This window comes from Canis lupus, chromosome 12 (genome assembly GCF_011100685.1).
Source record: "Canis lupus familiaris isolate Mischka breed German Shepherd chromosome 12, alternate assembly UU_Cfam_GSD_1.0, whole genome shotgun sequence".
In the NCBI taxonomy this organism is placed as follows: Eukaryota; Metazoa; Chordata; class Mammalia; order Carnivora; family Canidae; genus Canis; species Canis lupus.
Window position 1 is genome coordinate 34,086,132 of NC_049233.1, and position 24,105 is coordinate 34,110,236.

The following is a 24,105-nucleotide window of genomic DNA, read 5'->3' on the forward strand; positions in this document are numbered from 1 at the left end:
ATTTAAAGTCAAAAGAACATGACACCTTAAGGTCCCAGCTTTCCAGTATATTGTTAAATAAGTTACCACCATTTAAACTTTAAGGACTAACCGGAACATGTAATTTGTAAGCCATATGTAGCACTTATTTTAGCATGAAAGAGTCAAAATAAATTGGTAATGGAAATGAATGAAAATTTCAGTGCTTCTAAAATACTGTTACAGAGTTGCCAGAAAATTAAATTATATTATTTTTTTCTGAATAAATAATAGACTTCAATTATCAAACAAACCTTTCTGTAAGTCTCCAATGTATCCAATAGGAACAAATAGTTACGAACATTATATGTAATGTTCTATTTCTGACATTCTAAAATCTTTATATTAATCACTATTTAGGACTACTGTGTATATATCTATATTTTCTCAGAGTGATGGAAAAGTGGCCTGGAGGAATGAGCAAAACTGATGTGCAAAGTGAGGAAGGAAAATTTAAATACAAAGCAACTTCTCTAATAAAATGCTCAAGCAGTCTAGAGTAATTTGGGTGCTTGGTGAATCATTGCTTAGCAATTCATGAACACTGTGGGTGCTTGGAATTCAATTCCATTGTCCTCTATCTGAATTGCTTTGAAAAAAAGGTCACATGAGAAGGAAAGGAAGTTTTGACTTTCACATGCCTGTTATTGCTAAGGAAACCACTTCCTCAGCATTCACATATTCAGCATGTCTTCACTTTTGGCTTCCATACAAATTACATCTTGGACTGCATTAAGAAACAAACAAGGGTGGAGAATATTTTAAAAACTCAACTCAACTATGACATGTTCATGGACAAAAAGAGGAGCGTTTTCAGATGCCCTTTCTATTCTGAATTACTTTAGGTATGCCTGGATGGAGTCTCTAAGAGCTAACAGGATGTCTGAGATGTGAGGGAAGTGGTCTGTGATCTGCCAGTAAACAAACGAGAAACTAATACAGCTTTGTTGTATTTTCTGATTGGCAATGGCTCTGAACTATCTCCTACTTGTAGTTGCGGACAAAGAAACAGGAGATGAATTACCATGTTCTAGGACTGAGTGTTCCTTTCCAATTCAAATTGCAATAAGAAATAAAAAATGGTTAGTTTTCCAGTGTGTAGATTATATAACTTTTCTCCTTTGTGTTTTTGTTTTGTTTTGGTTTGGTTTGGTTTGATTTTGGTTTTTGTTTTGGTTTGATTTTGGTTTGTAAGGAGAAAAGAGAATAAAATGAAGGGATATTTTAGAATGACTGGGGTCATCAATTGGCCTTATTGCAAATACAGCTCAACTCAGAAGTAGCTATTTTTGGCTTAAGTGGATCTTAACTATTTGGTGGTTTCTTTGCTTTTATTTACATTTCTATTTTTAACCCAAATAGAAAAACCTGTGTAAACTGCCTCTTTATCCATTGTAGAAGTACAACTGTTTTTATTTCTCCTTTTTGCTGAGAATAACGATTGGTACCTCGAAGATCACAAATCTGAGGTGTCTGGGGTGCATCTCTTTAAATTTCCTGATTCTGTCACCACCAGATTTATGGTTCATCTTCTGCCTTTTAGTTTTCAACCTTGTTCATGAATCATAGGTTCAGAACAAAATTGCACTGTTATTAAGAGCAATCTGCAAACAACTACTCTATAGTGAACTTATAACAGAAGAGTGCTCACTTGTTATTACATGGCAGCAACTATGAAAGAGGCAATTCTTAGTCACAATAAAGCTGGAGGCATAGCATTAGCTGAGCATTTCAGACATTTTTGCTCAAAAACAATAGAGTTAATATCAATACCTCAGACACTTAAAATGCATTGCTTTAGAACTCTGGATTTAATTTTAAGTTTTAGTATATGACAAAGCTAGATATTTTGAGTGACAGACAAAATACAGAAAGATGCTTATTTACTTATTTATTGATGATCATCTGTGCACGCTCTCCAGAAATTTCTGTAAGCACTCTATTTTCAGGTTGACACTACAAAAAAATTGTAAGCTTTGGTTTCAAAAAGAACTAGGATGATGACAACAATAATGATGGTAATAGACATAGCTGGTGTATATTGAGAATTTAGTAAGTGCCAGTCTCTGGGGTAATCACTTTTCCCATATTATCTCATTTAATCCTCACATCAACGCTGTTAGGTTGATACTCCTATTATCTCTGATCTTCACATGAAAGACTGAGACTCAGGGAAGTTATGTAATTGCTTAAGTTCACTGATTTAATAAGCAACAAAGCTAAGATTTTAAAACTAGTAGCCTCTCCTCAGAGTCTGAGCTCTTAACCACGATAGTAGGTGTTTCTAGAGAGGAAAGGCTTTGGAAGACTTGATTTGAAATACCAGGAGGCTGAGGTAAGCAAAGGATCCCCGCCCTTCCTGTCCCAGTAAATATATATGTATAGCTCATGTGTGATTCTTTTGAACTTCAAGTGCAAATACCACTTCCAGTCCTCTGGATATGGAAGGGGTCATCCCCAGCATCAATCACCCAAGAAAGAGGAGGTCTCATGTGAGAAAAAGAGGGAACATTTGAGTAGGTGAGAGTAGGTGAGAATAGATGTCTTGGTCTGTGCTTGGGTAGTATATATGCCAAGATAACAGTGACTCCCACTACTACGCCATCCTTGCCTCCTGGGGACAGACTTGGAATGTAAAAGGGAGCCATGTGGTAGACAACAAAATGAGAAAGATAAGTTATGTCTTGTTAAACTGGAAAACCACGTTTTTTGCTATGCCCTTCATCTATATCCTGTAGTAAAGTCACATGTAAATGTTCACTCTGTCAAAGAAGTGTTCCAAAGATACTAAGGGAAGGGTTGTATGGCTATGTTTAGTCAAAATAAATTTCTAGGCCCAAGATGGAGCCAAACCTGTCCAGGGTACCATGTCAGCAAACCAAAAATGTAGATAACTTTCATTTCTCTATAAATGCTCCCCTTGATCAGAAATGCAATATGTCCAGTCAGCCAATTCCCAAATGCCCAGCCAACTCTGGGCCTTCTCACCCCAAACAAGATTGACTATGTAGCCCTAGCCAATCTGATATTTTCTATTTTTCTCTGACTTATTCTTTATTCTTTATCCTATGAAGGCTCATGCCATTTGCCTCATTTTGCAGTTCTCCAAAAGAATACTGGTTCATAAAGTGTTAAAAGTTTATATTACCTAAATTCCCTTCTTTAATCATGTCTTAACAGTTTGGCTCTACCAGTAAAGGGAAATAAGAATTTCCTTACTCTCTTACCCCTTGGGAGAAAGGGTAATATTTTACCAAGGGAATGGGCGAATCTAGTGGGACAACTAGAGCATTAAGATCAGATCACCTTATGCCATGAAGAGATTCTTCTTTGATTGCCAAAGTGAGAAAAATCATCCAGGCTGCCTAATGGCCTTCCTTCTTTCCCCCTCTCTCTCTCTTTCCTCACTCCTTCCCTTCCTTCCTTCTCCCTCCTTTCCCTTTTTTCCTTTTTTTTTTTTTTTTTTAAAGAAGGAGGCATTCTCTCCACAGCATCTCAAAAATATTTCTGCTACTGGTTCTGCAATTCTTTGAATACTCACCATCCTGGTTAAGGCAGTTGCTATCAAAGCACCTTAATTAGCATCTAACTGAGCTGAGTTATATGGCACCAATCTCCACTGAGCTGCTGAAGCCAAAATCCTAGTTATTCTTGATTCTTTCATAGGTGTCAAATTTAGCATTTATAAGTGTCACATCCACATAAAAACATCCTGAATTTGTCCTCTTCTCGCCATCACTACCATCTCTCACCTGGGCTGCTACAGTGCCCTTGTAATTCATCCAACTGCTTTCATACTTTTCTCCTTTTAATTCTTTCTCCACACATCAGTCAGGGTGAGCTTTTTGCAATTTAATTAGAATATATCACTCCTCTTCTTAAAATCCGCTGGTGACTTTCCATTGTGTTTAGAATAGGTCTCAAGTTCCTACCCTGCCTTATAAAACCACATATGGCCCAGACCTGCCTATTCTTTGAGAGGCTTTCCCTATTATTTATTCCTTCAACCACCATACACCAGCTGTAGCTGTGGTCTTTTGACTGCTGTCGAATATGTCAAGTTCATACCTGCTCTAGAGCCTTGGTACAAGTTGTTCTCCCCTTCTAGATTTTTCTTTTTCCTTGTCTTCACATAGCTGACTCCTCATCATTTAGATTATACTTTTATTATCACCTCTTCAGAGATGACCTCTCCAACCTCCCTACTTAAGTGGCTGAGTCACTCACATCATTGCTGGGTTCTTTCTGTTAGAAGGTAAGTTCATGAAAGTAAGGCCTTATCTGTCTTATTCACTATATGATACCTGAGGCCTAGAAATGTATTGATGGATGGAGGAGCTCACTGACCGCTGGTGAAACAGAAACCAACACTTGTTATTAGCCATTATTATTCAGTTCAATTCAGATTATAGCCAACTACTAAGCTGAAGCTCTGAGGAAGCATAGAGCAGAGAAATTCTCCTTTGGGTTTGGAGGTGCTGAGGGATGAAGATAATTGAATCAAATTTGGTCTATTTAACAATTAATGTGGCCCTGAACAATGCCAATGGGGATATTGATATTAAGGATCCTAAAGTTTGTTTCCAGTGTAGCAATTACTACTCCATAGTCTAAACTGTGGTTGTTAATTCACTGTCTACACCTATCTGTCAGGATTGGCTGGGTTAGGATGTAATAAAAACAAACTACCTCCAAATCTCTCATTGACTTAAAATGAGTGAAGTTTGTTTATTGCTCATGATATACATTAATTACTTCTGCTTATTGTAGATCCTCGATGACCTAATCATCTGAAGAAGCCACCATCTTGAACTTGCTAGAAGCTATGCCAGAAGGAAAGTAAAAGACATAATGTAATGAATTACATACTAGCTTCTAAGCATTCCATCTAGAAGTGACATATATCATATTGCTTACATTTTACTGATCAGAGTAAGTCATGTCACCTTCTAAATTTAATTGGGTAGGTAAGGGCAAAGAGAAACAGAATAGCACTAATGTTTACCCCTAGCCATTGAAAGGAGAAGAAAGGGAGACACAAGGTAATCCCTGATGCATAGAAACTATTAGAACCTGTTAGGCAGAAGTGATGGCTCTTGGATTGTGAGAAATGTGCTTGATTGGACCCAAATTTTTCAACTGAAAAGTGATGAGCAGCTTTCCTACTTCTGGCCAATAGAAGATTGGGGGCCCTAGGATCATTTTTAGTCTCAAACATTCACTTCCTCCTTCAAGGCTGTTCTTTCTTTGGCAGTACATCTATCTTAAAGATTTCCTAAATTCCTTTGTTGCTTATTCTCTGTTTTCCTCATAGAACATATTCCTTTTTTTTTTTTTTTTCTGGTCTTGTTCTATGCCCCAGAAACTGACCTCTATGGACTGCATTATCCAAACTCCCTTACCCTCTGGCATTTTGTTGATTTGGTGAGTGTGAAGCACAGTGCCTTAGCCTGTTCAGGCTGCTGTAACAAAATACCATAGACTGGATAGCATATAAACACAGAAATTTATTTCTCATAGTTTGGAGACTAGAAGTCCAAGACTGAGGTACCAGCATGGTCAGATGAAGACCCTCTTCTGGATTGCAGACTTCTCTTTATATCCTCCCAGGGTAGGAGTTAGGAAGCTCTGTGGGTTCTCTTCTATAAGGCACAAATCCAATTCCTGAGGGTTTCACCCTCATGATTTTAGCACTTCCTAAAACCACATATACTAATCCCATCACCTTCATGGATTAGGATTTCAACATATGAATTTTCAGGGAGTACCTCATCATCCTTAATTGAAACCTTAACTCTGACGTGCCTCTGTAAATTGTCTCTATTAAATTATTTTCAGTTAAATACAGTTGACCTTTGGACAACATAGCTTTGAACTACATAGGTCCACTTACCTGTAGATTTTTTTTTTTTGTTAAATACAATATGGTACTCTAAATGTATTTTCTCTTTCTTACAATTTTCTTAATAACATTTCCTTTTCTCTAGCTTACTTTGTTGTAAGAATATAATATATACTACCTATAACAAACAAAATATGTGCTAATCAACTGTTAATGTTAATCAGTAAGGCTTTTAGTCAACAGTAGGCTGGCTAGGAGTACTTAAATTTTGGAGGAGCCAGAAGTTATATATGGATTTTTGACTGTACAAGGGGTCAGTGCCTCTACCAGCTGTATTGATAGAGTCAACTGTACTTTGTGTATGTCCTCTGCTTCCTGACAAACTGACTTATACAGCTTCTTAACTATTGGATTCCAAACAGCCACTCATAGTTCTTTTCTTGATGTATTTCTGAGATTTGCCATATTTTTGTTTTCTTACTCTCATGCCTCTCTTTCTCTTAATTGTGAGATCTCTGAGCTCTGTGATATTTGATCCAATTGAAAACTTCCGCTTTTTTGCTGAAACACCTTATTTCATTTAGCAGTGTGATGACCATTCCCTTTGTCCTAGTTTGCTAAGGCTCCCATAATAAAGCACCATAGACTGAGTGGCTTAAACAATAGAAATTTATTTTCTCAGAGCTCTGGAGGCTGGAAGCCCAAGATCAACATATTGGCAAGTTTATTTTCTCTTTCTACTGATGCAGCTCTCCTTGGCTTGCAGATGGCCACTTTCTCGCTGTATCCTTTTCCCTACGTGTAGACATCCTTTCTCTGTCTCTCCTTGTAAAGATACCAATTTTATTGGATTAAGGCCCCATTCTAATGGTTTCATTTTAATCTAACCACCTCTTTAAAGGCCCTATATCAAAATAGGGTTACATTCTTAAATACTTGGGGTTGGAACTTCAACATATGAATTTGAGGGAGACACATTTCAATCTATGACATTTTTTATATGACCTATGTCACAAGGCAGAGTTCCAGTTGGCCTTTCTGCATCAAAGCCCTTAGTTTCACCTTTTACCTATCAGAGGGGGAAAGTTGCCTTTTCCAACCCTAAAGGTTCCTGAATTTCTGGGCACTTCTTATTTTCTTATATTGATTGTTTCTGAAGTCATCTCTTCCTATGGTGCCATATAAAATATAGCCAACTTATAATCAATAGATGCTGTTAACACTGTTTTGTAATCTTTTTCTCTAGAGCTACATTTTCTGCCATCCAGGTAATCACAGGCAACAGTTTTACCAAATGTTTTGATAAAAAATCTGTATTATATTGTTCTAGTCTCCAGTGGTAGTTTACTTGCTGTCCACTACCCAGCCCTAAGCCACTACCATATATTTCGGGCTTGTTTACTATGGTAGCACCCCATGTTTAGGTACTAATTTTGGTATTATTCAATATAGGCTAAGTTTGCTGTGGGAAAACACATTTCTGTTTAAAAAGGATTTATTTATTTTAGAGCAAGAGAGAGCATGGGGGGGAGGGACAGAGGGAAATGGAGAGAGAGAATCTCAAGCAGTCTCCCTACTGACTGTGGAGCCCTACGTGGGGCTTGATCTCATAACCCTGAGATCATGACCTAAGCCAAAATCAAGAGTCAGATGATTAACCCACTGAGCCACCCAGGTGGCCCAGTCACACTTATTTCTTGCATATGCTACATGTCCACAAATTCTACAATAGTCTCCTGGTAGTCATTTGGCAGTCTAGACTGTTAGAGCAGCTGCCACCTTGAATATACCCACTTACCATGCCAGAGGTATACAAGATCCATTGCTTCTTAAAACCTCTTCTCATACATGACTCATGTTACTTTTTCTTTTTACAGGTTATTGACCAAAGTGAGTCACATAGGTGCTTTTAACTTTAAGGGGACAGATAACTATTGCTATGGGCTTGAGAAGAGAATCAGAAATTTGTGAATAGTACTAAAGATTACTGCATAGCATCAACCCTCAATATTTGTTAGTTCTAGGAATGAAGAATATAGGAAAAAAACAAAGATTTAGGATAATCTGTGGTATAAATTGTGGTTCCATGATAATATTTTTGTTTTCTAAACACTGCACTTTTAGTTTTCCCTCCATATACACACAAGGAACAATCCCATCCCCTAATGACATAGAATTACATATTTCAGGGGGTTCCTGAGTGGCTCAGTCAGTTAAGCATCTGACTCTTGGTTTTAGCTCAGGTCATGATCTCATGGTTCATGAGATCAAGCTTCACAGCTGGCCTTGTGGTGTGCTCTGCACTCAGCAAGGAGCTTGCTTGAGATTCTCTCCCTCTGCCCCTTCTCCCTCTCACACATGTGCTCTTTCACTCTCTCCCAAATAAGTAAATAAATCTTAAAAAGAATTATATATTCAGCTCTGTGAATATCAGATGGCTATTGTGTGTCATTTGGTAATTTCCATACCTTTTCTTTCTTACTAGTAAAAAAATATGAAGAGGCTCTGTAGAAAGAATCAGGTAGAACTATCTTATGCCTTATTGTGCCTGTGATATTTATGATATGTATCTCGTTCCCTTCTGAATGTGTTTGAAAAGGAAGTCATATTTAAATTTATCATTCCCATAAAGAAAGAAAGATACTTAGTGTCATGCACTGCCAAGCAGATGGGCAGATGCCAACTAATGAATGGTAAAAAATTCTTCTAAGGCTCATTATTTCCATATAAATAAACTATTTTTCAGTTATCAATTTTGAAAGAGAATATAAACCCAACTATAAATGACAAAAAAACAACAAGAAACGATAAAACCAACATAGCAGCCATCAAATCCCAGCACATGTATCTCTAGGAAGTTAGTGAATAAGTGAATTTAATCACAATACCTCACCTTATTCTGAATAAGGTGCCAATTTAAAGTAGTTTCCAGTCTAGAATAGATGTGTCTGTAGTGGGAATAACTAAAAATGGAATCAGGTATACAGTGGAAGAATGTGCATAAAATTAGATTGTTTTGAATAGGTACAGTCTTTTCAGAATCTTCTCTGGGAATAAATTATTTTATTTTAAATCTTTCCTATATTTATTCCATCCTTTTTTCTGACTCCAAGTGATTTTTCTAAAATACAAATCTGATCGTGTCATTCCTTCTACCTAAAAGTGGTCTGCTTCAGAACTAGATCACCATTAGGAAAGAGTCCCAGCTCCTTGGCATCTCCAGGTTAACATCATTGCAACCTCTCTAAACTGATCAAGGTAGGAATGCCCCTCTTCAATACACTAGACCACACTATGTGAGCTAAGAGCTCTGTTCTACCTCTCTCCTGTTGCTTGCTCTCTCAAAGCTCCTTGAATGTACGCTCTGTTGAGAAGTCCACTTTGCTGTTTCTTCCCTTTAGGTCCCCCACCACCTCACCACCCAGCTTTCTCTTGCCTTTCTCTTCTGCATTTGAGACTTGGTTATTTCCTGATTGCATTTTTTTTCTATTACATGTTTGCACTAAGTTCTGGTCTCGGTAAGCTCTGACTGCCACTTGTTTCCTGGTTACTGACTCACTGGTTTGCTCCAGACTTCAGAGTGTGGGACCCTTTAGATTCCTGACCAAGTGGGTCCCTGTCACTAGTACTTCTGGTTTCAGCATGTTGTTGGTCTGGACAACACCAGCCACCCCTGAATCTTTCCTTATCTTTTCAGAAATCTTCCACTGATTTATTGTGGAATCCTGGATCAGTCCTTTAAATTTTCTCTTTTTTTTTATTTTTTATTTTTCCCAATTTACAAATATGAGTCTTGATAAGCTGAAAACTGCCGTCACAGGTCTTTGACAATTAAGTGAAATAAAGCATATTAAAATGCTTTGTTAAGAGCAAAGTCCTAAACTAATATTTTATTGCAGTCCTTTTTTCTCAGAAACATCATTCCTGGATGTAATTTGCTTTGTATAAAGCTTTGTGATTTGGAAAGTACTGAATGACAGTTTGATAGACTAGTATGTAGGTAAGGAGAAAAATAAGAACTTTTGTTTTGACCATATACCATATTCCAAATACCATGCAGGCTCTCTAGATGTTACCTGATTAAATCTTTACATCTACCCTGCAAGGTAGGTATTATTATCTCTAATTTACAGTTGAAGAAACAGTCTCAGAGGCATAAAGTAACTTGTCCAAGGATATATAGTTTGTAAGTCATGGAACAAGAGAGTTGTTAACTTCTGTGCTATTCTGGAGCTGTGACGCTCAACACATGCTCTCCTTGAGATATGGTGATTTTTGCCTTTTCTCTAGTCCCACCATGCCAATCTGACTCCACTTTACGTACTTCCTGCCCTAGGACAATTGTGGTATATTAGCCAGACTTCCAAGATAACTCCCCTGTTGCTCTATTTTGGGGGTCATTTGTTACATAGCAATAGATAACCAATACATATGCTATATACTGAAAAAGCATTCTTGATTAGCGGTCTGTTGTACGTATGACTGGTGGATGAGGAAATTAACTCCAGCATGCTCAGCTTTTTCATTTAATAAGCAGCATTTAATAACAGTTGAGATTGGAATTCATGTCACTCTAAGTTCAAGGCATCACCTTTTATGCCATGGGGCTAGAAGGCTTGTGCATTTATATAGGGGCCTTTGGTGCAGGATAAAGTTGATACGGCTGATGTTTTGGTGCCCATGTACAAATGAAAACAAATATGAATTTTATATATGAAGATAGATTGGTAGGGAAGAGTTTGGGGACCACGGATGCTAGAGAACTCCTCAAATATTATCAGGTAACTTAATCCTGCACCTCTTGGATAATGGACACTTTTACCTAAAGCAGAGGTCAAAATTTTTCTGCAAAAAGTCAGATAGTAAATAATGTAAGCATTGTGGGCCGTTTTTGGTCTGTTGCATATTCTTTTTTGTATTTTTTAAAAACATTTAAAAATGTGAAAGTGTTCTTAGCTGAAAGGCCTTACAAAAACAAGCTATGAGTCACTTTGTCCTAGCCTGGTGACAAATTTGTCACCCCTGACTACAGTCAAGTTCTCGAAGAGCATGGATTAATCTAAGAGTGGTTCTCTATGGGCTTCTAAGAAGGAATTAAGCCATAATGTCCTAAGGCTTTCATTGTATGCAGTGAATAAACTTCTCTTCTGTGAATCTAGAATGGTATTTGCTATGTACACACTTGGGAAAATTGACTAAATAATCACTCAAAATGTTTTGTGTTCTGTGGTTCAGATGACAAGCCCTGATTGAAAAGGCTAGTAGTACATTTGCTCACACACTTATTTATTCAACAATCATTAAATTGGCACTTTGTGCTCAGTTTGTATTATGTGATTCAGAGCTAAATGAAATGTAGACTTTTATTTACCTCAAAAACATCACATTGAGTGAACAATAAGAAATTATGAGAACAACTTAATTTCTGAAATTATGCTCAAGCAGAAACGATGCGATGATCCTCATAACTCTTTTTTTCACTAATTTGATTTCCTTACTATAAAATAAGAGCATTCTAGGGCACTTGGGTGTCTGCCTTCAACTCAGATCATGATCCTGGGGTTCTGGGATCAAGCCCCACATTGGACTTCCTGCTTAGTGGGGAGTCTGCTCTCCCTCTGACCCTCCCCCTTCTCATACTCTCTCTCTGAAATAAATAAATAAAATCTTTTAAAAAAATAAAATAAGAGCCTTCTTTTTTCTTTGCAGGGCTGTGATCTATTCTACACAGACTTACTGGTAGTTATTTGAAAACTTATAAGGCTTTCTAATGATATATGTCCACAGATGAGTTTGGATCTATCCTTACTTTCTACTGACTCTGTGACTTCAGGCAATTACTTAACATTTTTGAGACACCATTGCACCATAAAATGGAGAAAATGATAATACCTACTCCAACAAACTGTTAGGTAAATTTAAATGAGAAAAAAAAAACCATAAAGCCCTCAGGGGTAATGCTTAATAAGTAGCAAAAGCTCAACAGAATTAGCTATTATTATTACATTCAGGCTAGTCCCCATGGCTTCAGCAGCATCAGATACATGCTTTTAATTTTGTTTTTAAGTCAGATCCATATATCACACCCTATTTATTCTCTATGATGTGTATCAATACAAAGGAAACATCTGCAGTCTTGTCTAATTATATTGGCCTTCGCAGAAAATCAGTCCCAGCTATGGAGAGTAAGAAAACCTATAGGGACTCTACAAATCTTGAAAATGTTCTATTTTAGAATGATGGCTTGATTGGCTGCAGTAGGGTGGGGAAGGGTGGTAGGCAAAGCCTCACTTCAGCAAACTCCTGATTTTAACTTATTTTTTCCCTTCCTTTTGAGAGCTTCCTCATGCAGAAAAAATGGCTTGCCTCGCTCTTCTGGATTCTGAAGTAAGAATAACAGAACCAACCCTGAGTGAACTCTTACTTTGCACCAGGCTCTTGACACTTGATCCTCACACAGTCTTATGAAATAGAGAATATTTTATCACTCACAATTTATATGTAAGGAAACTCAAAGCACATATTGCCTAACTTGCCTAAGGTCATATGGCTGGTGCATCAGTAGTCTGGTTTAAATCCAGATGAGTTATTTCAGAGCCTAGCTCTTAATTCCACTGCTCTACTACAATAGAATAGAAAGATTTTGTGAATCACATATGCAATTTTAAACTTTTTTGTAGTCACATTTAAAAACAGGAAAAATAAGCAGGTATAATTAATTTTAATGATATACTTATTTCATCAATTATGTCTAAAATATTACCACTTCAGTATGTAATCAATATAAAATTTTGAATGAGATATTTTATACTCTTTTTTCAAACTTCATCTTTGAAATCCAGAGTGTATTTAATACATCTGTTCATCTCAATTAGGACTAGATACCTTTCAAGCGCTCAATACCCACATGTGGCTTGCGGCCTCCACATAGGAGAGCACAATTCTCTGCTACACATTCAGCTAAACTTTCTATTTATATCTCTCTGTTTATGTAATCTTTTTAGGTTTTGTCTTGGCATCTTCAAAAATGTAGAGACCTTGAGTACTAAAACTGAAAGTAAGTTAAAAAAAAAAAAAGGAAGAAAAACAGTAGTAATATTGTCATTGTCTGGGGATTTCTAATGATGCCTAGGAAAGCTAGTTCTTCAGTAACTTTTGTCAGACTTCTGACATATTTTGAGTTCGACTACATGCCCATTTAAGAACATAAGGCTCATTTACCATATTTCCCCTTTGGCCAAGCAGAAATCTAAAAATAAACTCTTAAGTTGTTAGGTTTGACCTAACTCTTTATATAAATATCCGTTTGCAGTTGTTGTTTTAGCAAGAGAAAAATCCAGTCCCCCAAGCTTTTTGGTTCTAAAAACTCTAGGAAACTGATTTCTCCCCTGAACACTTCCTTCCTCTAAGCCACATACAAACTGAAAAGAAAAGGAAGTGAAAATTAGATTTAATTTTGTGGTTTTTTTCCCAGAAGAGGACAAAAAAGACAATCCCCCTGTCTTTACATACAACATTTTCTTTGCCATTTCCTTTCCCACTACCAAATTTCAAGTGATGATCAGTAAATAAAAAATTGTGTTAATATAAGGTTTAACTCTTTGAACCATGCAGATTTTTGGTTTCAGGAATAACGTGGCATCTAATAAGTTTGGAAGTGCCCTGTGGGAAATTACCATGTTACATACCCCCCTATTTGTATTCCAGGCAATGTTTTTCCCAATACAACAGACAGGAAGTGTTTGTTGAATTAAATTTATTTTAAATAATTGGAGGAGACATAAGAAAAATGTGTATACACAATCATAAAAGAAACTGATTTGTTATTTAAAATACATTAGTGGAAACCGTAGATGTATTTTGATTAGGAAGAAATGACCTGTGAGCAAGGAGGACATAAAAATGTAGAAGCTATAACTTGAAAGGGTGACTGGGCTTCTAGATGTTCCTCTTTAAGTCTGTTTTTAAATGAAACTTTGATTTAAACAAAATATAAAAACTAAGTATAAAAATAAAAGTAGAAGAATATATAGGAAAATATTTGTATAATTTTGGTCAAAGGAAAGACCTTAAGGTAGTAGGTAGGAAACTTAGAAAGAAAACACAGTTATATTTAACCTATCCATCTATATCTATATCTATCTATCATCTATTTATCTATCCATATGTGTGTGTATGTGTGTGTGCATGCACATATGTATATGCATACATACTTAATACATGCCTTATAAAAAACAATGCATTGGGGGAAAAAAAGAAAAAAACATGTGCAATTAGAATAACATCCCAAGAGGGGCACCCAGGTGGCTTAGTAAAAGTGTCTGACCTTAGCTTGGGTCATGATCTCAGGGTCCTAGGTTCAGGGCTGAGTCTGGCTGCCCACTCAGCAGGGAGTCCACTTCTCCCTCTATTTCTCCCTCTGCCCTTTCCCCTCCTTGTGGACTCTCTTTCTCGAATTCATAAAAATCTTTAAAAAAAAAGAATAATATCTGAAGACTGATAATACATTACTATTCCTGATATACAAATGTCTACTAAAAAATCAAGTTATAAATACAGAAAAGAAAACGGACAGCAAACATTTTCTGCCTCACTAGCAAATCAGGAAAATGCAAAATATTAAAAAATTAGATGAACTTTTCCACCCATCGCATATATGCATGTACAGACACACTCACAAGGAAACATCATCTGACGCTAGTGAAGTAGGTCCTCTGAATAGCTGCTGGAGTGTACTTCGCTGAAGTGAGTACACTAGACTTCACAGAGATTTCTGTTGGATAATCTGCATACCAATAACATTGATGTTAGCTGCCTTTGCTCAAAGCATTTTAGCAGAGCATGTTTCAGAACCGTGTGTGTGTGGGTAAAGTAGAGCTATATTCACTATTAAAGTTATGTGTCCTTATATGTATTTTAGAATTAGAAGTGGATATAAGCCAGCTTGATAATATGCCTTATACAATTAACTTCAGCTGACATTTGGTGGCTTCAAATAGGTCTCCCTTTTTAGGACATTGATTTGTCATCATTCAAAAGAACTTGATGCTGACTTTGAAGGTAATCCCAAAAGAGGAGTTTCCAAAAATATTTGTACAATGATAATGCCAATCACATCAGCTCACAGCCTCTTAAAGGTGGCTACTTTAACTGAAACAAGTTATTTAGATGCATAAATCCCAGTATGTTTGTAAAAATTAGTAACACGACTTTATAACCAGACTCAAGGCAGAGTAATGAAAAATAGTTGAAGTAATGTAGGAGCGAGGGAGCTTCCAGCCCTCCTGCAGGTCTTGTGCTGAAGCTTCAGAAGTTCTAATGGTTCTTTTCTGTTTAAATCGCCCTTTTCCTGGCCTTGTTCCAAAATACTGGTACAGTGTTTCTTGTTTTCCATTTATTTTTATGCTTGCTCACAGTTTCAGGCCAGCAGCTAAATTCTTTTATGAGTTCATTTTTACCTGATTTCAGACAGAAGGTTTTAGACAAAAATGCTCTCTAATTTTATTTCACTGTCACTCACTTCTTGAGGTCCTTAATAATAGTTCTTAAGGCAGATAATGTTTTCCAATAAAGATTAAAATGAATATTTCCCCAGATTTCCACTCAGAGCTGCTATGTTGCATAACTCCAGGAGTACATTCTCCTTTCTCATTTTGAGTAACCCCGCATCACACATACACACCCAGGGCACACAGATGATACTCCCTTGGTCCTATGGGATGTAGAAGTCTTAGCTTAGCTTACCCTTATTTGGTAGGCATTATGTCTAAATCTTTAAAGCTTCTGGGCTAAAGGGGAGCTTGTATATAGCATTTAGCATAGAATTCTATATATACTTTGTCCACAGCACTTTAAAAGCAATTATGTCCAAAGAGTTTATTTCAGATTAATTGTATTTGATATTTTACAGAGGAGTGTGCCATTTATAAAATATTAAGGTAGAAGAAGGTGCTACTTATTTTTCAAAAGATACATCTCCTTGGGCAAATGTTGAATACAGATGTCTGTTAAAGAGTCAGTTGAATTCTTAAGTTGTTTGCTTCTAATGAAAACACACATTGTGTATGGGAGGATTTCTTTCCAAGTAAAGCCTTTTGATTAGCTAATTCTATGTCAGAGATGGTGTCCAAAAGGATCCATTGTCATTCCCCACATCCCCAGCTTCCCTTGCAGTTCAGTTGGCCTAGGTGACCATTTTGTCAATGGATTTTGGACTGAAAAGACAGGTATAGCTTCACACCAAGCCTAGTAACTGCTTCAGCTGGCCTCTTCCATCTCTTCCCTGCTACAGCAGAAGTGGACACTTCCTATACAACCTACACAACACTTCCAACAAACAACTAAACAACTAAACAACTAAAGCCTGGTAGGTTTAGTGCTATAGATGTGCCACTCCAAGTGGGAGGAATCTTCCTGACAGGCATCAGACTGGGATGTGAGCAAAAAAGGAATCTTTATTGAGTTATACTACTTTGATTTGAGAGTCAATTTGTTGTTATTTTGGATTAGCCTGGCCTAACTAAAACAATACATATAATATTTTTTAGAGATTATAAAAAAGAATTTCTATGTATATTCTAATGTATTTAAATATAATTGCATTTCCTTTCTAAGTTTCTTGTTGATCTTTAGATCTTAACCTTAACCAAAATTTGTACAAAAATTCTTCTATATATTCTTTCATTTTTATTTTTATACTTAGTTTTTACATTTTCTTCATATTAAGATTTCATTAAAGCATTCAAATATATCTTACACAAGTTGGCATCTTAAATTGGATGAAATGGTTTTGATCATTTGAAAACATTTTTAGGTCTCATATCACCTCCGGGTTGTTATTATGTAAATAGATTGTTACTGATCTTTAATTACTCTTGTTGATAAAGTGCCAGGCCACCACCCTTTTAGGTGGCTACAGCCACTTTAAATTTACTTCTTATACTTGACCAGAACATTCTGTCTTGCTAACTCCCCCTCATTTGGAATTCTGACCCCATTAAATGTTCTTCCATTTTCACCCTTAACTTTCACATTAGGCTTTGTCCTCAGCATTGCTTTTCCAGCTATAACTTTTGGAGCTTAAGAGCACTGTTTTCAAAATGTGATTCATAGAAGACTCAGCTTTTTCTTTTTTCTCCTTAGTTGCTCAGGCCTTCAGACTTCAGTGTTGGACTAAAGGGCCCTGTGCCTTTGCATTCAGTAAAGCTTCCCCTTGCTGAGTCTCCTGCTGTGTTTATTTAGGCTCCTCAGTCATTCAACCTGTTGGGGAGAGAGTCATTACTCTTAGGTGGTAATAGCAACAGAGTGCTAAACCATCATTACCTTCTTTTCCAAAGTTAAGTTTAATAAACTTCATAATACACTTTGAAAATTCTGGGAATACTTAGATTATTAAGCAATTTTCACAACTATTGGACTTTTGTCCCAATAGTGAACAGACTTTGAAAGATTCTTGTTCATAAGTTTATTATTAACAAATAGGTAACTTTTAACATACCACACATAGTTTTATAGCCTTGGTTAGGGTTCATGGCCTCAAAGCCACTAGCTGATACTCTGAGATCCTGTAGGAAATTACTACTTCATAGGGGTATTTTTTTTTTCTAAAGGCCAGGATTAATTATATTTTAATTATTTGTCTTTTTGAAGATACCATATAGTAACTTTTTTCCTTAGCAAAAATAAACTGAAATTGGACAAAAGAAAATCATAAATATGCATTAAGAAAAGAATAAATTTTTTTTTTTTTTTTAGGATTTTATTTATTTATTCATGAAAGACACAGAGAGAGAGACAGAGAGAGAGAAACAGAGACACAGGCAGAGGGAGAAGTAGGCTCCATGCAGAAAGCCCGACATAGGACTGGATCCCAGGTCTCCCAGATCAGGCCCTGGACTGAAGGAGGCGCTAAAGCACTGAGGCCCCCAGGCTGCCCAAATGTTTTTTTTTTTATTTGTGTAATGTAGTCTCATGCAACTATTAAAATAAAAAAATAGAAAGACAATGTTGATACGTGGAAAATCAGCATGAAGAAATGGCAAAAGAAAGAGAAGAGCACAGTGTTTTCCATACTTGAAGGTTAAAATCCCAGTCATAGCTCCAAAGTAAAGACTTTAGCTATGTAGCTATTTTGAATTCAGGTTGATTGGTGAATATTCTTCATTTTGGGGGATGGACTGATAAGGGAGGAGGTGCTTCTGAGGATTGCATTTCCATGAGGATTTAAAAATCTCCCTCCCCCCCCCAAAAAAAATAAATAAAATAAATAAAAATCTCTCCCAGGAATGCAACTGTTGAACATAAGTTTATGGTTGGTCCCAGTCAATGAGACTCACCATAAATATAGACAAGGAAGGATGAAAAGGGCATGGAGTGGGGGCAGCATGTTGCCATTGGGAAGTTCACCACATAGACATTAAGAGAGGTGTGATACCTAAGCTTTGTTTAGATACACTGATAAATTTAGGGAGAGGAATAGGAGTAGCAGAGTATCCAGGCATCTCTAGAGCTAATTTAGAGGTGACAGACCTGGCCTTGCAAGCTCCAGTGACCATCTCGAAACACTTGATCTTCTCTCACAGACATATTAGATATTAGGTTAGGATGATTCTGGGTATTGTGATAGATTGCAGAATAGATGTAACACAATAATGTCTTTTTTTTTTTCTTGCAGGCATAAAGTCTATGTGTGTTATTGCTCAGAGGGTGACTTCCTCTGTGGTCATTTAGGAACCAAAGCTTCTTGCATTCTATATCTTGACCATCCTGGAAGGCATCAAAGTTCATTACATCTAACTGACAGAATGAAGAAGAGAAAGCAAAAAGTCACTAGCTCCTTAAAAGCTTAGGCCTGGAGTAATATATGACCCCCATTCTCATTCCATTGGTAAATCAAATCATATATAGTGTCACCTACACGTCAGTGGGGCTGGGGAGTATAGTCTCTCTCTAGTTCCTGGTGTCTTAGAGCCACATGTGCATTCTGAAAAAGAGGAGCATGCATTCTCATAGATAGGTAGCTCTTCTTTCAAGTCAAGAACAAGAAAGTTTTCAAGAGGCAACTGAGTTGCAAGGAGACAATGGGAGTTTCATTTTTTATTAAATGCTTTATTGAGCTGCAGAGCTGGAAGAGCCACCCTGGTACAACCCCTGAGACAGAAGGTGAGGGAGATCTTGGGAGGCTAAATGTAAATGTGAAGCCTGTGCCCATTTCTCAGCTGGTGGTTTCATCAGGCAGAAACTTCACTGAAGCAGCTGAATCATGGAGTGTGTGGCATCCTTGGTTTTGGTTACATGAGAAGAAAATGGGGGGGAATGTTCCCAGTCCATCAAAGGGCCCATATAGGGATCCCAGAAGTTCCTGTGGCTCTATAACAAGGTACATAAAAGTTGGAGAAGAGTCAGGGATATAGAGTTTCTGAGGCAGCTGCTGGCCAGGCAAGAGGATTCCCCACTCAGAAAGGAGTTTGGAGACAAAGATCTCTGGTATAGCCAAAGGGGAGATGGTTGATCCTTTCTGAAGGTTCCTCAGTAAAGGAGGAGATCAAGGTGAAAATGAATGGTACCCCTAAGAAATCATGCGCAACATCTCTTCAGAGACCATCGTACTAGTGGAGACTTCAAAGAGGAGAATTCAGGCTACCTTCTCCCATTAACAAGTAACTAGCTATGTTGAAACCCTCCCATTTTTTTCTATTTCTTCTTCCCACATGACAGCTCATAGGAAGACAGATGGGAAGGGTGAAAAAGCATACCATGCCTCTTAGGAGCTACATACCCCACAGGCCAAAGGCTGAGCCTGACCTGTGGGGAAGGGAGAATGTAAAAGTAGAATTTTAAGTGAGAATAATTGAATGATGCTTGTCTAATATCTGAAAGGGACCAGAAAGTTACAGGATTTTCCAGAGATAAGAAGAGATTGAAAAGGAAATTCTGTAGATTATGGCTGGATACAATGATAGGAAAGTAACAGAACAAAATAAAAAACAACCGCTCCAAAACCAGCATGTCATGTATGCCCCTACCCTATCAAGACCAGATTGTTGATGAACTGGTTTCCTAAACACATAGGTATAAAAGCTAGGACTAGAAGACACCACTTTCCCTCTAGATTCTGCACTGATTAACTCATATTGGGCTCATTAATTGACTCATATCTGCCAAAATGCACTTATCACAAGGTAGAGGTGGACTGTGTGCCATTAAGCTTTGTAGCATTTTGAAGCCTAAGTGGTCTTCTTGTGGGTGGTGGAGGGAAAGGAAGGACAGAGAGAGAGAGAGAGAGAGAGAGAATCTGTTTTTTCCTGGGTGGAATTTAGAACCTTGGGGCTGGTATGATTGGCTGAGAATTGCTCTTCAGAACAGCAGAGGCTAGGGAGAATTGGGAATTTAAATATTAAGAGGGACTCTTTTGAGAACCAGGAACTTATGCATGAGCAGTGATCTCTTAGCACTAATGAAACTCAGTTTGGTGGCTTAAATGTTGTAATTCATAACTACAAACTGGGGAGAACTGAAGATGTATGGGTTTCAAAGATGAATAATTAAGAGGAATATTCATTCATGTTTGCTCAAAAAATGTATTGAATACTTAATATGTGTCACACACTATGGTAAATGCTGGGTCTTAAAGTTAAGAGTAAGTTATCTAAGCTCTGCTGGGCTAAATTTGTGAAAACAAACACAAGGAGCTTTAAACAGGCACCTGATCTGGCCTAAGAGTGAAAGATGATGGCTCACAGTGGTGACACAAAAGTGCAGGGTGTTAGGATAATAGGTAACAGTATTTTTCATGTTTAGGAATTCCTTTAATGTTGTTTTAATAATCCTTTCATAATAAATAATAATCATTGAAGGAAAGAAATGAAAATCTTGGCACAGGGAACCAAGTGGATAACTGCTTTGTGTTTTCCCTTAGAGTCCAGGGAAATTAAAAATAAGTTAACTCTCCGATGAAAGGTCTTTATCACCTCATTTTTATTTTCACTGCTTAATCCAGAGGACATCTTCCATTTGTTCATTTCCCCTTTCATTCCATTTCATGCTAGGTCCTGCCACATCCTGTTCATTTCCCCTTGAAACAAATCATGTTAAAGATTTCTTCTTGGTCTCTGTTGTAATTTCAAAATCCTAAGTAGTTTCAGAGGAAGACAATTAAACAAAGTTGAAGATCTATTACCCTTCCTTGCTATATCCTGAAAAGTTATGAAGAGAAGAGCTGCAGTGGCTTTTAAGGAATGAATCAAGTTGGTTATCTGAGAAACTCAAAAGACAGGAGTGCTCTGAAAGCGAATGATGAGTCTCTCATGATTAAGTAAAGTCTGAGAAAGTAGAGTTAGATGTCCAGGTGGATTTTGGAAGAAGCTGAAAAGGCTCTGATCTAGGCATTTAAAGTAAGTATGAATTAGAATATCCCAAATTCACATCTGTTTCTTACACACACACACACACACACACACACACACACACACACCCTATACACAGGGACTCAACATGTATAGATACTTAAAGAGATTGAACATTTCTAACTAGCCTATTGACAGGCTAAATATGTAAAATTGTTAACAAATTTAGACCTTAATAGAAACAAATAGCTGGGTCACATAAAATTTTCCTTCAGAAAATAAGAGTTTTCTGTACATTTCAATGAAATACCATGAGCAGTCTACCTTTAAAGAAGTATACATGATTCTCTTAGCTTCATGATATTAATACCAATTCAATCACAAGAATATAAAACAAGAATATTCTGATAGAGTCACTTGTATGCCTGAATTGAGGATCCTCAGTGATTTGCATAATCCCAGGCCCACTGCTGTCTAATGCAGGTTGGAGTCCTTGAAAGTGGCTATCACTAGGGCAGTAGAACTTTTGACCATGATTTCAAAGCATAGGACAAAGTGTGGGGTGAAAAAGTGAAAAAAACAGATAAGGAAGAAAGGCCAGCAGCAGGTTTAGTCCTTTCAAGGTTATTGGGTAAAATAAATAAATGCCTAGTGGTAGGTAATGCATTTGTTGATTATAAAGCAGCTATTTTGCTATCTACAGATACTTTGTTTTTTTAAATTGGCTTCTGGGCTAGATAAAATTTTCACCTCACTACTAAGTTTCCATTAAAAAATCTAGATTCAAGTAATTATTTTAAAAGAGCTATATATTTTACACAAAAATTGCCACAATAGTTTTATGCTAGACAGGAAGTCTTTGCTTTAGGATACTTACTGGTTTGAAAATGTGACACAACATATTTCATTAGGGAGTAAACAAATTAAACATTAAAAAAATCTTTTATAAAAGTCAATAAAGGGGTGCCTGGATGGCTCATTCAGTTAAGCATGTCTCTTATTTTAGCTCAGGTCATGATCTCAGGCAGATGGCGCCCTGCATTAGGTTCCACGATGGATGTGGACCGCGTAAGATTCCTTCTCTCTTTTTTTTTTTAATAAAGATTTTACTTATTTATTCGTGAGAGACAGAGAGAGAGAGAGAGAGACAGAGAGAGAGAGAGAGGCAGAGACACAGGAGAGGGAGAAGCAGGCTCCATGCAGGGAGCCCGACGTGGGACTTGATCCCAGGACCCCAGGATCATGCCCTGGGCCGAAGGCAGCACTAAACCGCTGAGCCACCCAGGCTGCCCCATATTCTCTCCTTCTCCTTCTGCTGGCGCCTCTAGCTCACACACATGTATGCCCGTGTATTCTCTCTCTCTCTCACTAAAAAAAAAAAAAGAAAAAAGAAAGATTTTTAAGTCAATAAAAATACTCACGAATATACACAAAAATGGACTTCCATTGACAATACAGTGTTTAAAATACAGAAATTTTACATTACTCTTTTCACTTAATATGGTATCAAAGGCGTTTTCTTGTCTTAACATTAACTGTTTTCTTAGCATGTATACCTCTTCAAACCTGGTATATTGCTGCAAATATGGGCTTGATATAGAGGATATGAAGAGTGTGGAAATTTGCCAGGACATTTCTGTTAATTAAGTTATTAACTGGTTTGTTGAAAACTGTTGGAATCTTGAGAAGTATGATAAAGATAGACAAATGGAAATCCAACATATTGGCAAAATTTAAGGGTTATACTTTGTGATAGTTAAATAGTCCTACTAACTGATTGTCAGGGAGATTTACACACCTTAAATGTACTGCTGAAGCCAGGTGGGTCTGCCTAGCTGTGGGAACCACCAGGTAGAGCTTTTGGATCAAGTTGCAGAGGGTCTCTCCCCCAAAGATGAAAAAGGGTAGAACTGAGCTGAGCATGCCAAATTTATTATTAAATTCCCAACCTGATACATTACTCTACTTCCCTCAGGGAAAAGGGAGTAAAGGGGAGGGAAGAGGACAGGAGGCTTTAGGGAAAATCCCTCCTCATTGAAACCAGAACAGCTGAGAAAATGTGTTTCTCTCTAGTGGAAATGACTCCTTAATCCCTTCAGATTTTTTTTCATTCAACACCCTTGGTGGCTGCAACACATGGTTCAAGGTGGCTTTGAGGGATTAAGCATCAAAAATTCAAGATGTGTAATGCAGTGAAATTGGTAGCATTGTTTTATATTGCTTTGAATCCTAATGCTTTTTTGGGGTTTTTTTAGGGTTCTATGCCCAGAGCTGTGCTAATATGCTTGGATGCATTAAGCTTATTATAAACTGACTAACTGGTAAGAATGCTGACAAAATAAGCAACTAAGATCTTCATACTTAATTTTAAATGGTCCAGTTCCACAAACAAATCAATGACAGTTTGTCTTGCCTACAGATGTTTGTTCAAATATATCACTTACATCATCGTTCAGAATGTTACACCTCAGATTTTATTCTAAACACAAATGAGAGACATTTTTGAGTTCTTAGAAGTATGGGAAACGTGGCATTCTTATAAGATACAAACATTAAAATTCCTTTAGGCATTTCCATTTGTTTCACAATATAAACCAAAAAACAAACCCCCACCCACAACCCTAGGCTGCTAATAGTTCATTGTCTGATGTGCGGCTCAAGCAGGTTCTCACTGCCCAAAATTGAAGCAGTTTTTAGTAAGAAAAGCAATAAATGAGAGATTTAAAAGTTAAACTCTCTCTGTGCCAAATCAACAAATTGTTTTTATAAAATCTACAAGTCTTAGTTTTCAAAATGATATTGAAGAAACAAACATGGCTGAAGTACAAAGATGGTAGGTGTTATCCTCGATTCCTACTGATGTATAATAAACAGATTTTAAAACAAAAGCAGTGAGGACTT